This window comes from Ambystoma mexicanum, chromosome 12, assembly GCF_040938575.1.
Source record: "Ambystoma mexicanum isolate Mex_15411 chromosome 12, UKY_AmexF1_1, whole genome shotgun sequence".
Lineage (NCBI taxonomy): Eukaryota > Metazoa > Chordata > Amphibia > Caudata > Ambystomatidae > Ambystoma > Ambystoma mexicanum.
In genome coordinates, this window is record NC_090936.1 from 792658199 (window position 1) to 792672267 (window position 14069).

Below are 14069 nucleotides of genomic sequence, written 5' to 3' on the forward strand. Positions count from 1 at the left end.
GAAGTTTAGAAATTGAAGAAAAGCTACGGACAGAAATATACTTTTACATTATTTAACACTTACTCCAGAAGAAGGGAATTTTCCCGAAATGCGTCGAATTATTATTTATTATCACGTGTGAGATATTATAGAAATTGCTAAATGTTCTGCACAATTGTATACTATGTAACAATGTCAGTTGTGAACTATATGCATGTTAATAAGAGAACCTCATTAACAATATTTGTGAACAAATATGTATCTTTCTCTAAGAACCTAGAGTGAAACTAATTTAATTATTAATTTTTTCTAAAACTTACTAGTTTAGGCATTGAATATTGAATGAACCATAAGATCTTTTCCATACATCTATGGACCTACAGGATTGTAAATAATTACATCTAAAGAACGAAATATATTGACTGTCTACGGACATTATCAGAGTGTGCCGGGGACGCAAGGGGACCACAACCTGTGGATACCCTCCCTTTTCCAGTTTACTCTAAATAACTCACCATGTTCTGTGATGAGAAACTGGGGTATGCTTTAGGCGCACTCACACAGAAGGACAGGGACCTACCACGCCCGGAAGCCCATTTTAGCTCACAGTTAGAACCTGTTGCTTCCGAGTTTCCCAAATGTCTCAGAGTGGTAGCTGCCGTTGCTTTTCTCCTTGCAAAAGCTGCCATCGCCCTAGCGCCCCCATAAAGGTAGCAGTGCCACACACTGCATTATCACTCCCCCCTCAGGAGTAAGACAAAACACCAGTCTGCTGCATGTCTCACCAAAAATGAGAAGAAACAACTCTCTGCCACCAATATCACTCATCAGATGCGCCCCACTCAACCCTGCCTCCCTCCTGCTTACACCCGATTACGGTCATCCGCACAACTGCCTTGCAGCGGTTGACACATCAGAACCAAGAACAGACCTCAAGGATATCCCCCCCCCCCATCCCCTAGACAGACGCGATTCTTTTTGTTGACAGGTCTCGTCTTAGAGATTCAACAGGAAGTATACAGGCAGGTTTTGCCATTTGCAGCTCTTTTGAAGTATTAGAATCTTTTCAGCTCCCATCAGTATGAACAGCACAAGTTGCTGAACTCATTGCCCCCATACAGGCCTGCACGATCGCCACACAACGCACAGCCACTATACACACTGATTCACGTTACGCGTTTGATATCTCACACGACTATGGGATCCCCTGGAAGCAAAGGTTATCTAATTGTACAAGGTACTCCGATTCTCAATGCACCCTATGTTGAAGCCATGCTTATTGCGATCCTGCTACCTACCGATTTTAGGCAGAATCCTGTGCAGTGCCCTTAGGGACCACTACACACAATTAAGACTACATGTGGCAATACACTTTGGTACAAGCCTGTACTACTATGTCAGAGTGGTAGCAGTGGCGGAGCAGCCAGGCTTATCTCAAGAGTATATGAGCAGTAGCAGAGATTAAACAAAGGGACCACAATAACTGTGACTAATCAAACACTGACTCAAGGTTTCAGGTTGAAAAATATAAGTACATTTATTTTTAAACCATTCGTTATAAACACAACACTTCTACTAAACTTAAACACAAATCATACGTCAAATAAACTTAAACTAACCAATCCACTTTGTACAGTATGTCTCAAGGTAAGTACCCTGTGTTTGAATGAATCGGTGTTATGAACAAAACAAGTTACCATGAATACGATTGCGATCACTTTTTGACAGTTTGGTCTACTAAATAAACGCGTATCTGTGACATGAAATGCCACTGGGGCAAAAACACACTTAGCACCTGAGATACCGAGAGGGAGTTGGAGGCAAAAATCACAGGCAATATTTTGGTTAGGCAGACAGGATCGAGAAACCCTCAGAGACAGGAGTTCAAGTGTCAAAGGGCCGGAGCCAGGGTCAAGTGACACCGGGGGCCTGTTGCCGAAGATCTCACAGTCAGATAGTTCACAATTCAACGTAGCCAAGAGTACTTCGATATTGTCAATGTTCGGAAGCAAAAGTTAAAAGGAGGGAAGACAAGGCCAAGCCTTGGAAATGAAGAAAAGGGGTTCACCCAGTTTCCTCAAGCAGAACACAGTACCTTAATTCCAATGGTGCAGCTGGTGCCCTGGCAGTTGTTCCTGTTGGTTTCCCGCAGACCCACGATTCCTGGAGCTTTGTTGTGAAGGACGACCTCTGAAGGGGGTTGCACCACACAGGGATGAAGCCGGCAGTAGCAACAACAAATAAAAGGTATGCTCCTTAAAAACAGGAGAGGCTCTTCAAATGGCTATCCGGACCACTACAGCCGTGTGCAGCGATTTCGACCAAGAAAGAGGATCCTCTGGCTGTGGAAGATGAGCTGGTTATCCCCACCAGGCTCAAGAGAAGAAGACTCAGGACTGGATCTTCTCTTAGTCGTTGAAGGGTAGATAGCTCAGGACTGCAGCAGGGCTTCACCGGGCCGGGATAGTTGCAGCAGCCGTTCTCTGCGCTTCTCTTCGCTTCCTTGTAGTTCCAGTGGCGACTCTCTGCCTTCTAGGCCAAAAGACCTGCCTTTTATGCGCAAAACCCACATTCACACAGCCTGGCTGTCAATCACCCAGCAGGGGAGTTTGTCCAGCCCGGACAACCACCTCAGCCAATCATGGCAAAGTGCGACTTAGGTTTCCTAGAATACCCTGTGCACAGGGTGACTACACCCCTCCCTCACATTCAGCCCACCTAGACACCCAGGCGTCTGGTGGAGGGTTTCTGAGCAGAAGCCCGCCAAAAGACGGTGAACAAAGAAGGTGAACCTAGTTAGCCGCGCAAAGTAAAACACAAGAAGGACTTTAATAGAAATGGCGAGTAAACCCAACCGGAGCCAAAAGACCCAAGATTTGGTCAAGCGGGTTTATGTTTGAGGCTAATATAATAGCCAAGAACAATACCATGTTTATCTAATATAATCGCGGAGTTACTTACCTGTAACTGTTGTTCTCCAGCATGGGTCTGGCATGGATTCACATGCTCATGAATATTCCCCGTCCTCAGGCTGGGAATCCTCGGTAAAGAAAAAACCAGTATCAGTTTCGTTTCTGATCTGTCTTTCGTAGTAATAACCAATCACTGGTCTCTGCGTCATACCGACCACAGTCAATGACTGCCCTCTACCTAAGCACCGCCTCTGGCAGCCATCTTCAGATTTGGAAGCACGTGAAGTGGCAGTATGACCAAGTGAAGAGCCGCAGAGGGGTAGGCGGGAGGGTTCGCATGTGAATCCATGCCAGACCCATGCTGGAGAACAACAGTTACAGGTAAGTAACTTGTTCCTTCTCCAGCATGGGGTCTGGCATGGATTCACATGCTCATGAATAAAGAATACATAGCAGTACACACATGCACAACCACGGGAGGTGGCAAAGGCTCAACATTAAGCATTACATCAAACCCAACATTAAGCATCTTACCTCCTCACCAGGCTCACCTCAGGCGAACAGGTTGCGCAGCACTGCTTGGCCGACCCTGGACTCCTCCCTGGAATCCCGATCGACGCAGTAGAATTTCGTGAAGGCGTGCGTCGACCTCCACGTAGCAGCCCTGCATATGTCCAGCAGGGGCACACCAGAAAGGAACGCCGTGGTGGCTGCGATCGCTCTGGTGGAATGGGCTCTCGGACGGCCAGGCAGCGGTCGGTTTGCCAACCGATGACAGTACATGATACAGCCGGAGAGCCATCTGGAAATGGAAGCCTTCGAGAGAGCCTTCCCCTGATTGACAGGTCCAAAATTCACAAAGAGTTGTGACGTCTTCCGAAAACACTTTGTGCGGTCCACGTAGAACTTCAGCGCTCTAGCCACATCCAGCGAGTGCAAAGTCCTCTCAGCCGGCGACGAAGGCAACGGGAAGAACACAGGCAACACCAAGGGTTTGTTGAGATGGAAGTCCGACGGTACCTTGGGCATGAAGGAGGGGTGCGTCCTGAGCACTACCCTCGTGTCGTGAAAAGTCAAGTACGGGGCCTTGCAGGAAAGGGCCTGGATCTCTCCCACCCGTCGTGCGGAGGTGATGGCCACAAGAAACGCTGTTTTCCACGACAGAAACTTCAACGGGGCCGAGTGCAGAGGCTCGAACGGAGGTCCCATGAGCTTGGTCAGCACCACGTTGAGCTCCCACGCCGGGGCCAGAGCCTTCACCGGCGGGAACGATCTGAACAGTCCCTTCATGAACTCTTTCACCAGACGATGAGACCACAAGGACGTCCGGCCCGTGGTCCTGGTGTATCGGGAGATCGCAGCAAGATGAATCTTGATGGACGCGTGTGCCAGTCCAGCTTTGGCCACCGTCAGCAGGTACGGCAGTACCTGGGGAGCCGTAATCCGTAGAGGGTTAATCTTCTGTGCGTGGCACCAGACAGAGAACCTCTTCCATTTGTGTCCGTAGCATTTAAGAGTCGAGGACGCCCTGGCCTTTGCAAGAACCTCTCTGCAGTCGGCCGGTATGTTGTATCCTCCAAACTCTAGCGCTGCAGGAGCCAGGCCTGCAAGTTCAGCGATTTCGGGTCGTGGTAGAGGATGGCGCCTCCTTCCCTGGAGAGTAGATCCGCGTCCACCGGCAGCCTGATTGGCGGGGACGCTGATAAGTCCAGAAGGTCCGGGAACCATATCTGCCTCGGCCACGCAGGTGCGACGAGGATCATCCTGCACCGTGACCTCTTGAGCTGGTTGACGAGCCGGATTAGCAGTGGCAAAGGAGGGAACGCGTAGAGGAACAGGCCCTCCCAGGGGAATGAGAAAGCATCGCCCATGCTCCTCGCCTGGGGAAACCTGCTGGCGAACCTCCGGCACTTGGAGTTCGTCGCCGTCGCGAACAGGTCGATCTGGGGTGTGCCCCACCGTCGGAAGAGGCGATCCACTAGATCCTGCCGTAGTTCCCACTCGTGGCACGAGAGCAGCTCCCTGCTGAGTGAGTCGGCGATGGTGTTTTTTTATCCCTGCCAGATGAAACGGCACCAGAAACATCCTTTGGGCGACGGCCCAATGCCACAGGTCCTGCGCCTCCTTGGACAGTGCTCGGGACCTGGTTCCGCCCTGTTTCCTGATGTAAAACATGGTGGTGGTGTTGTCGGTGAAGATCCTCACCACCTTGCCCTTGAGGGACGGAAGGAAGGACCTGAGGGCCCAGAACACTGCACGGAACTCCAGGACGTTGATATGGAGGGACTTCTCCGTCGGGAGCCAGAGGCCTCTCGCGTGCAGATTTTCGGTGTGCGCTCCCCACCCTTCAAGGGAGGCATCCGTGGTCACTGTCTCCTGGTGGTCTGGGGTCTGGAAGTCCATGCCCGCCGTCAGATGCGCGCGGGTGCCCCACCACCGGACCGCTCGGTGGAAACTCTCGTCGAGTGTGATCCTCTCCTCGAAGCCGCCCTTCGTTTGGATCCAGCGCGCATCCAGGAACTCCTGCAACGGGCGCATCCGGAGCCTGCACATGGGAATGAGGTAGATGCAAGAAGACATCATTCCGAGGAGGGACTTGATGGACCTCACCTTGGCCGCGTCGGAAACCAACATCCGCTGTACCTTGCCCAGGATGGACCTGGTCCTTTCCTCCGACGGGGAGGCCAGAAGGGACACTGTCGAGCTTCGCTCCCAGAAACAGTGCGTTTTGCGCGGGTACCAGGTGGGACTTGGCGTAGTTCACGGAGAATCCCAGGTCCGTGAGAAGTTGGACGGTCCTTGCTGTGTGCTCCACGGCGAGCTCCCTCGTCTTGGCTCGGATGAGCCAGTCGTCCAGGTAGGGGTAGACGTGGATCCCCTCGCGGCGCAGCTGCGCCGCCACCGGTGCAAGGCACTTGGTAAATACCCTGGGTGCCGACCGTAGTCCGAAGGGGAGGGCTTTGAACTGGTAGTGACGCCCTTGGACCACAAACCTGAGGAATTTTCGGTGCCCCTTTAGGATGGGAATATGGAAGTAGGCATCCTCCAAATCCAACGACGACAGGAAGTCTCCTTCCTCCAGCTGACCCAGGACGCGCTGGAGGGTGACCATCCGGAACTTCTGCGCCTTGATGAACTTGTTCAGACGTCGCAGGTCTAGGATGGGGCGCCATCCTCCCGTCTTCTTCTTCACGAGGAAGTATCTCGAGTAAACTCCGGAGCCCCGAAGCCTCTTTGGGACGAGTTTGATGGCGCCCTTCCTGAGCAACGCCTTTACCTCCAGGAGAAGCTGAGGGACGTGAAGCTCTTTCCTGGCCACGGGGGGGGACGCGCGGGCACCTTCTTTGAAACTCGAGCGCGTGGCCCCGGGCTAAGGCGTCCAGCACCCAACGGTCGGTGGAGATGGACTCCCACACGCTGACGAAGCTCGCCAGCCGGCCTCCCACCGGGGTGCTTCGGTGGGGGCCCGACCCCACGGCCGGTTCAATCCTGTTTCGACGAGGCTTTGCCGCCTTGACCTCCTTGGCGACGACGGCGGGGTCCGCCAGACTTGCCTCGTCCTCTGTAGGCCTCCTGAGACGACGAGCGGGCCGCATGACGGTAGGTAGAGAAACCGCCGCCGGAACCTTTGGAGGCGCCCTTGCCTCCGCTGCTCCGAAAGGGCGTCCGTCGTTGCTGTAGAACCCCAAGGGCCCAGGCCGTCTCAGTGTCCGCTTTAATGGCCTGAAGGGAATCATCCACTGTTTTCCCAAACAGGTTGTTCCCATCGAACGGCATGTCCAGGACTCTGGTCTGTACGTCTTGACGGAAGTCCATAGCCTTGAGCCATCCACGCCGCCTAAGGCACACGCCGTTGCCCAACTGGCGAAACCCAGTGTCGGCGATGTCCGTCGCAATAGTGATGGCGTGGTCCGACGCCACCTCACCTTCCTGTAGGATCTCCAGGGCATACACCCTCTTGTCGTCCGGTAGGAAGTCCAGCAGGGGAGCCAGTTTGTACCATGGCTCCCTGTCGTAGCGGGCCACGATAGCCAAGGCGTTGGCCGCTTTAATCGTCGTCGCTGCAGACGAGATGACCCTGCGTCCCATAGCGTCCAATTTCTTTCCCTCGCCGTCCGGTGGGGAAGTCGATGTGGAGGCCGCCCCCCCCCCCTGCTTTCTTCCTGGCCGCCGCGGAGACGACGGAGTCCGGGGTAGGCTGCGCCCGGAGGCACAGGGGGGCCGCATCCGGGACCCGGTACTTCTTCTTGTACCGGTCTCTTCTAGCTGGCGTCGTGGAAGGGTTCTTGAGGAGGGCGAGGCCCTCATCCCAAATGTCGTCCAGTAGAGGCACCGCGAGGACCGTCTTCCTCTTGGCCTCGCGCCGTTGATAAAGGAATCCTTCCTTTTTCTTCTCCTCAGGGCAGAGTTGGAAAAGCTCGGATGCCCTGGCGATCATGGAGTGGAACGATCCAATCTCGTCGGGCGGAGAAGCCCTGGTGGGAGGTGACGACGGGAGATCCTCGTCGTATACCTCGTCGTCCGTACCCGTCGCTGCCGTGTCAGTCCCCGTATCATCCCCTCGGGTGGACGGGGAGGAGGGCTGGACGGGTCGCGACGGCTGAAAAGGAGGTGGAGGGTGAATCCTTCTTTTCTTGGGCGGGGGAACACCAGAAGGTCCCGGTTCAGGATCCCCCGACGGGAGAGGTTCCTCCGTCGGCAACGGTAGTCTCGTCCTTATCTCTGAGCATAAGGACTGTATAGCCAACAAAATGGCCACCGAGTTGTCTTGCGGCGCTGGCAGAGGGGAATCCGACGGGCGATCAGGGGCCCCGACGGGCGATCAGGGGCCCCGTTCGTCACCTGCGTCAGGATCCATCCCGACGGGCCGGTCTTCATCCACGCCAGGGCCGTGGCTTAAGACCTCTATCAGCTCTTCCTCTGAAGCCGAATCTACGACGACGCCCTGCCCCCCCTTTTTCTTCCCCGCCGGGGATTTCACGGGGTCCTATCGATGGGCACAAAAGAGGACTCTCTCCGAGGTGGCAGGGAGACTCTGAGCCCCGAGGTCGCCACCACTGGTGTAGCCTCCACAGGCTGAGCCAGGGCCGCCGCGACAGTATCGATAGAGGGCTTGGCCGGATGGATTAAGGCCTTCACCACCTTAGGTGCGCTCACCGCCTTATCCTTGAGGGGGGGGGGACACTGCCTCGCTCCCCCTCCGATGGGGCCTTCGAGCTCGACCGGGGCCTCTCCAGGAGCTTCGCCGGGTGCTCGCCCTTCCTCTTACCCGACCCAGAGCGTTGGCTCGTGGCTGAAGGTGCGCCCTGCCTGGCGCCCGTAGAGCCCGACCGTTCGGCGCTCCCGGTGCCAGTGGACTCGCGGTGCTTGGCCTTGTGTTGGACCCCCGTCGCTGGGGCGTCCTCAAAGGTCTTAGAAGACCGCTCGGATTTCTTCCTCTTCTTCTCGCCCGACGGGCTCTTCCCTTCCAGCCAGTTGGCGAGGCGTTGGTGGCGGTCCTTCATGGTCCGCTCTGACATATTGCCGCAAAACGCACAGTCCTTCTCCACGTGCGTCTTGTCCTCATGTAAGCAGTAGAGACAAAAGGAGTTTTCGTCCTCCTTAAAGACGTTCTGCAGCTGGCATCCAGGGCACACCCTGAACAGCTTTCCGGGCGTCTAGCTTCCCTTCTCCTGGGCCATGTCCGGGCCTGAGAAGCTTCTGGAGTCCTCCAAAACGTAGCTCGACGAAATCTTCACCCTTGAGGGGCGCAGACGAATCTGACACGGGTCCCCGTTGATCGGATGGAGAGTCGGTGGAGCTTGAGGCTCTTTTGACCGGAAAAAACGAAGTTTTGAGAAAAAAACGTGAAAAAATAGCACTAATGCTCGAGAGCAATAGCACGAGGATCCCAACACATGAACTTGCGGTAAAAATCTGAAGATGGCTGCCAGAGGCGGTGCTTAGGTAGAGGGCAGTCATTGGCTGTGGTCAGTATGACGCAGAGACCAGTGATTGGTTATTACTACGAAAGACAGATCAGAAACGAAACTGATACTGGTTTTTTCTTTACCGAGGATTCCCAGCCTGACGACGGGGAATATTCATGAGCATGTGAATCCATGCCAGACCCCATGCTGGAGAAGTTAGGGTAGATACCACTGCCATCAGCCGAGTCTAAATGTTAAAAGAGCTAAACAATGCTCTAGGAGGTACAGATAAACAGGGATACGAATTAACCCTTTCCAGTACTCCATGGAAGATGGGGTGTACTGGATCTGTGGTAGGCTGACTAAGTAAAGTTAATGGCAACTTTACCCTTTTCTGTGGGGACTGTAGTCAGCCTCAGAAATGGAGTCGTGGGAAGTCTCAAAGTCAACCCTGTGCCACGGCACTGAAGGTGCTGGGTGACACAAAAAGAAGGGGGCTACTGAAGTGGTGTACTTCAGAGTACACAATCATAAAAACAGAAAAATACACATGGCAAAACATAGGTAAGAGTGGGGGAAAAGCTCACACGTTTACCAAGTGGAAAAAAATAAACTCCAGGAGACCAGCAAAGCTGCTGGGAGACTCACTAGGTGAGGGAAATTAGCCATAAATGAGAATCCTCCCTAACAACCGAGTTGGCCATTGTGAAGTGCAAGGGCCACACTCAACTTTCTGACAGCACCCTCCATGGCCCTTAGGCTCCTGTTCATCTGCTACTGTTACCCCTATCATTTGGACGAGCCACTAGCATCCTTCTGCCCTGGCCTTCCAGTTTACATAAACTCAGACAGTGGCCTCTCCCCCACGAGATACCCATGAGAATGCCAGTTACTGCATCACCTTCCTCTGAACTCTGACTTACAACTGAATGATGAACTGGTTTTGTTTTTTCTCCTGCTAAGAGAGACTCTTTTCCTCCCACTCGTAGGCATGATTTGAGGTATGTCTTTGACTCTGTGTGTGCTAATGGGCTATGGGGTCTTTTACTCCATAGGGTATCATCTGTTTTTTGTGTGTTACACAGCACCCTCAGTGCAGTAACACAGGGGTGTCAGTGACCCCCAAACAGACTCCATACCCTGGGACTGACTACTGTCTCCCAGGGCATTTAAAGTCACCATTGACTTTACTAGCCCAAAATTGTGAACTGAACCAGTACAAACCATCATAGTGTGGAAGTACTGGAAGGGGGTAATTAGATTGCCCCTGGGTCTGTTTTCAAGGGGGCACTGTGCAGTCCCCCTTGTCGAGTTTCTGGCTGGTGGCAGTGGTTACCATGTAAAATATTCCACCGGAATATTTCTTATGGGATTTTCCCATTGATTTTAAACGCACCACTTTTTGGTGCAATGTTAAAGATACCGCTGGGTTATTTATTTAATATTAAATCAACGGTTGGGTCTTTTTGCCAGAACTCGTTTCTAAAATGGCGTTCGTGTCCGTCCCTGTAGCTCTAACCAAGGTAGAGTCCTTTGTTCCACTATTTTGGCGGGCTTTTCCACAGAAGCCCTCCAAATGATGCCACTCTGTCTGGGTTCCACAGGATGTGTGGGGAGGGGAATTAGCACCCTGGACTGCGTTGCCTTAGCAACCCAAGTCGCACTCCGCAGCTGGTTCCATCCCTATGCAGTGCATCGACTCAGTTTCCTCCTCGACGAGACCCTCCCTTCCCCTGGTCGAAACAACGAACTGCAACCACTGCCAGGAAAAACTGCCATGACTGGAGCTTCTGCTCTCTTTAAGGTACTGTGCTCTGCCTGGTCTCCCTTTCCACGGATTGCTAAAGGTGAACCTTAAATCCTTGGCTTTCCAACTGGGTTGGCCCCAGACCTTCCAACTTTACTTCTTGAATCACCCCAACCTCTTTTGAACATTCTGCAAAGATTTTTAGTGCATTTTAAACTGTGTGAACTTGGGCACATTTCACTTTGCTCCATTTAAAGTGGGCCTGGCCTATGAACTTTGGCTCTACAGTGTATACTGCCTTTACTCCCTTGCTTTGAACTTCTAAAAGTGTTGGGAACTGTTATTTTCATGCCCTGCCTTTTTCTCTCCCTTTAACTTAACTATTGGAGTGCCATCTAGGTTACACGCTCACATCTGTTTTAACAAATAGTGGTGTTTTAACTCTGACTTGTCCAATAGTTATCAAGGGAGGTGTTTATACTTTATCTGACTGTGTTTTAACTTGCTTTTGATTTAGAGTGCTAGCGTATTGCCTAAAGTGTGTTTTAAATAAATAATTATATACTTTTGATACAAAGCTCTGGTCAGTGTTTGTTTGTTCTACTGTGCTTTTAGCCCTATTGTGTATACTCTATATACTGCGCTACTCTTCTTGAGAGAGGTCTGACTGCTCAGCCACAGCTACCAGGTAAATCTTGGTGGTGCAGACTGCTACCAATTGGGTTTACTGCTTACTCCTGTAGTCTTAATCTTTTTGCAGTGTTCCCTATGGGAACTGCACAGGATTCTGCCTAACAACACACCGCAGTCCACACCAGCCAGTGTGTGAAAAGGAACAAGTTACTTACCTGTAACTGTTGTTCTCGAGCATGGGTCTGGCATGGATTCACATGCTCATGAATATTCCCCGTCGTCAGGCTGGGAATCCTCGGTAAAGAAATAAATCAGTATCAGTTTTGTTTCTGATCTGTCTTTCTTAGTCAGACCCTCCAACTTATAGCGATTTTGCGATCCCGCAAAATGCCACGAAAACTGCCGTTTTGCGCAAAATGCCGCAAAAACGGCCGTTTTGTGCAAAAACAGCATCTTTTAAAAAAAAATTATTTTGTTTTGTTTTTACATTTTTTTAAAAAGTAATCTGCAAAAATTACTGTTTTTAAAAAAAAGAATACTCAGGGTGCCAGGTTCTCAACTTTTTTTTTTTTTTTACACAAGAAATGAAATGAAATGCGCTAACACATCTCATCACTTGCGCCCCAAAAAAGTGCAGCCCAATCCACAAGGGACACATGAATGGGCACATTTTATATGCGCCCCCATTCAGATGGCCTTTTTCACCTCCTTGATCAAATACAGTGGCGTTTCTGTCAATTTAAAAGCGCATCCCTCATTTCCAAGCAAGATGCACTTTTAAATGTGCAGAAATTGTATGCAACCCTACGCGCACGGGATGTGGGGCTGCCACTGGATGACAGGGTCTTTCCTGACCCTGTCATGCATTTCTTTTAAGGTATGAACCACTGCTGTGTCGCTTGCATTTCTGTTCCTCAAACAGGATAGAAATGCATTTTTTGAGTCGCATTTTACAGCGGCAGGCACCTGGAGAGCCTGTCCCTGTGAAAGGCGCTGGGAGCTTGCAGAACACTGTTGGGAGAGCGATTCTATTAAAAGTACTGCCCATTTTGATGACAAAAATCTATCGAATGTTACAATTTGACCTTTTTCGTCCAGTACTATTCGATCGATTTTTTTAAATACTGAACATGTGTTGCGGGGGTGTCACCCGCTCCCCATGTTCAGTATTTTTGGTCCAGGGTGGTTGCAGAAGTGTTTTCCCCTTTTTCCTCAAAATTGGAGGCGAGGACAGAAAAAAAAGAAAATAACGAAAAAGGGACCCTGCGGAGTCGGATCCGACCCGCGTTAGAGGGACGGATCTGGCACAGCAGGGTTGCAGGGGAAGCGGCAGCGACCAAGCAGTTAAGCAGTTAAGTAGGGGAGGGGGTGGGGTGGTGGTGAAAGCTACATTTTGGGTTGTTTGGCTGAAGTGCAAATCAATTTGCAGCGAAATTGACTACGGTCAATTCCGCCGCAAATAATTACACTTCGGTCAAACAACCCAAAAAACCATTCAAGGCAGCTGGCCAGCTCACAATTTGCGCTAAAGCTCAAGCCCATGGAAATGCGCCGGTCACCTTTGAGAATAAGGTGACCTGCTCATTTCCAAAAATGGGTTGTCTAAAAATAGCATATTCTCCGTTCTTTTTTGAAATGCCCCATTATTTGAGGAACTGGGTCAAAATCTACATTTTAAAAAAAATAAAAAATGGTTACGCTATGAAAGAGGGAGAGTGATGGGTGAGATGTGGAGTGATAGACAAGAAAGCAGAGGGACAGCAGTGGGTCAAAGGAGGAGGCGCTGCACAAGAGAGCAGAGGAAGCAGTGATGCGGTGGGCGAGAAATCTGAGAGCAAGCAGAGGTACAGAAAGTAGAGGGAGCGTGTGGTCAGTGAGCCAGAAAGAAGAGAGGAAGCGGTTGGCAAGAAAGGGGCAGTGAGCTGCAGATTGGGAAAAAGGATGAGGGAAGAGTGTGACAGAATGGGAGAATGGATGCAAGATGCAGACTGTATATTGCGGGAGGAATTGTAGAGTGTAAGGTGTGAGTTGGGAGTATGATTTGGAGTTTGGCAGGGGCTGGGCAGTGCAAATTGTGACTTGACAGTGTGACATAGCACATGAGTATTTGTATGACAGAGTGAGAGGTTAAGGAATTTAAGTTGTGCTGGAGAGTTGGTGAGATGTGTGTTGGTGAGAGAGGTGTGTGGGTGTTTGGGGGATTGGAGAACATAGAAGGGGAATATTTTCAGCATTACAATTGATAATGATCAATTTAGTTAATACTATTAAATAGGCATGAACATTAAACCAGAAATGTAGCCAAATCAAACACTGTTCTGCCAAGCCAGAGACATTTGGGACTCTTCCTATTAAATTAATACAAAGGATACATAATAATGATACCCTGGCTCTCTTGTAGCCTTGCACTCTGCCTATTTCCTGCAATGTGGCAATCTTACACCCTCCAGTTAATACAAAATGTCCCGCAAAAATGCCGCAATAAATAAAGATGTGAGCTGCAAAATTTGGCATTTCATGCCGCAAAATTTGGCATTTCATGCCGCAAAATCCTGGAAGGTCTGCTTAGTAGTAACCAATCACTGATCTCTGGGTCATACTGCCCCCAGCCAATGGCTGCCCTCTCCCTAAGTCCCGCCTCTGGCAGCCAACCTCAGATTTGGTAGCACGCCAAGTGGCAGTATGACCAAGTGAAGAGCCACAGAGAGGTAGGTAGGAGGGTTCACATGTGAATCCATGCCAGACCCATGCTGGAGAACAACAGTTACAGGTAAGTAACTTGTTCCTTCTCCAGCATGGGGTCTGGCATGGATTCACATGCTCATGAATAAAAGAATACATAGCAGTATACACATGCACAACCACGGGAGGTGGCAACAGGCTCAACAA

The 14069-nt window shown here is 51.1% G+C and overlaps 1 protein-coding gene across 3 annotated transcripts in view; it reads right to left on the bottom strand.

Moving 5' to 3' along the window:
• The window catches only part of PPP1R12A (protein phosphatase 1 regulatory subunit 12A), a 2468713-nt gene that overhangs the window by 1615230 nt on the left and 839414 nt on the right, over window positions 1-14069 (bottom strand). The window lies entirely within an intron of this gene.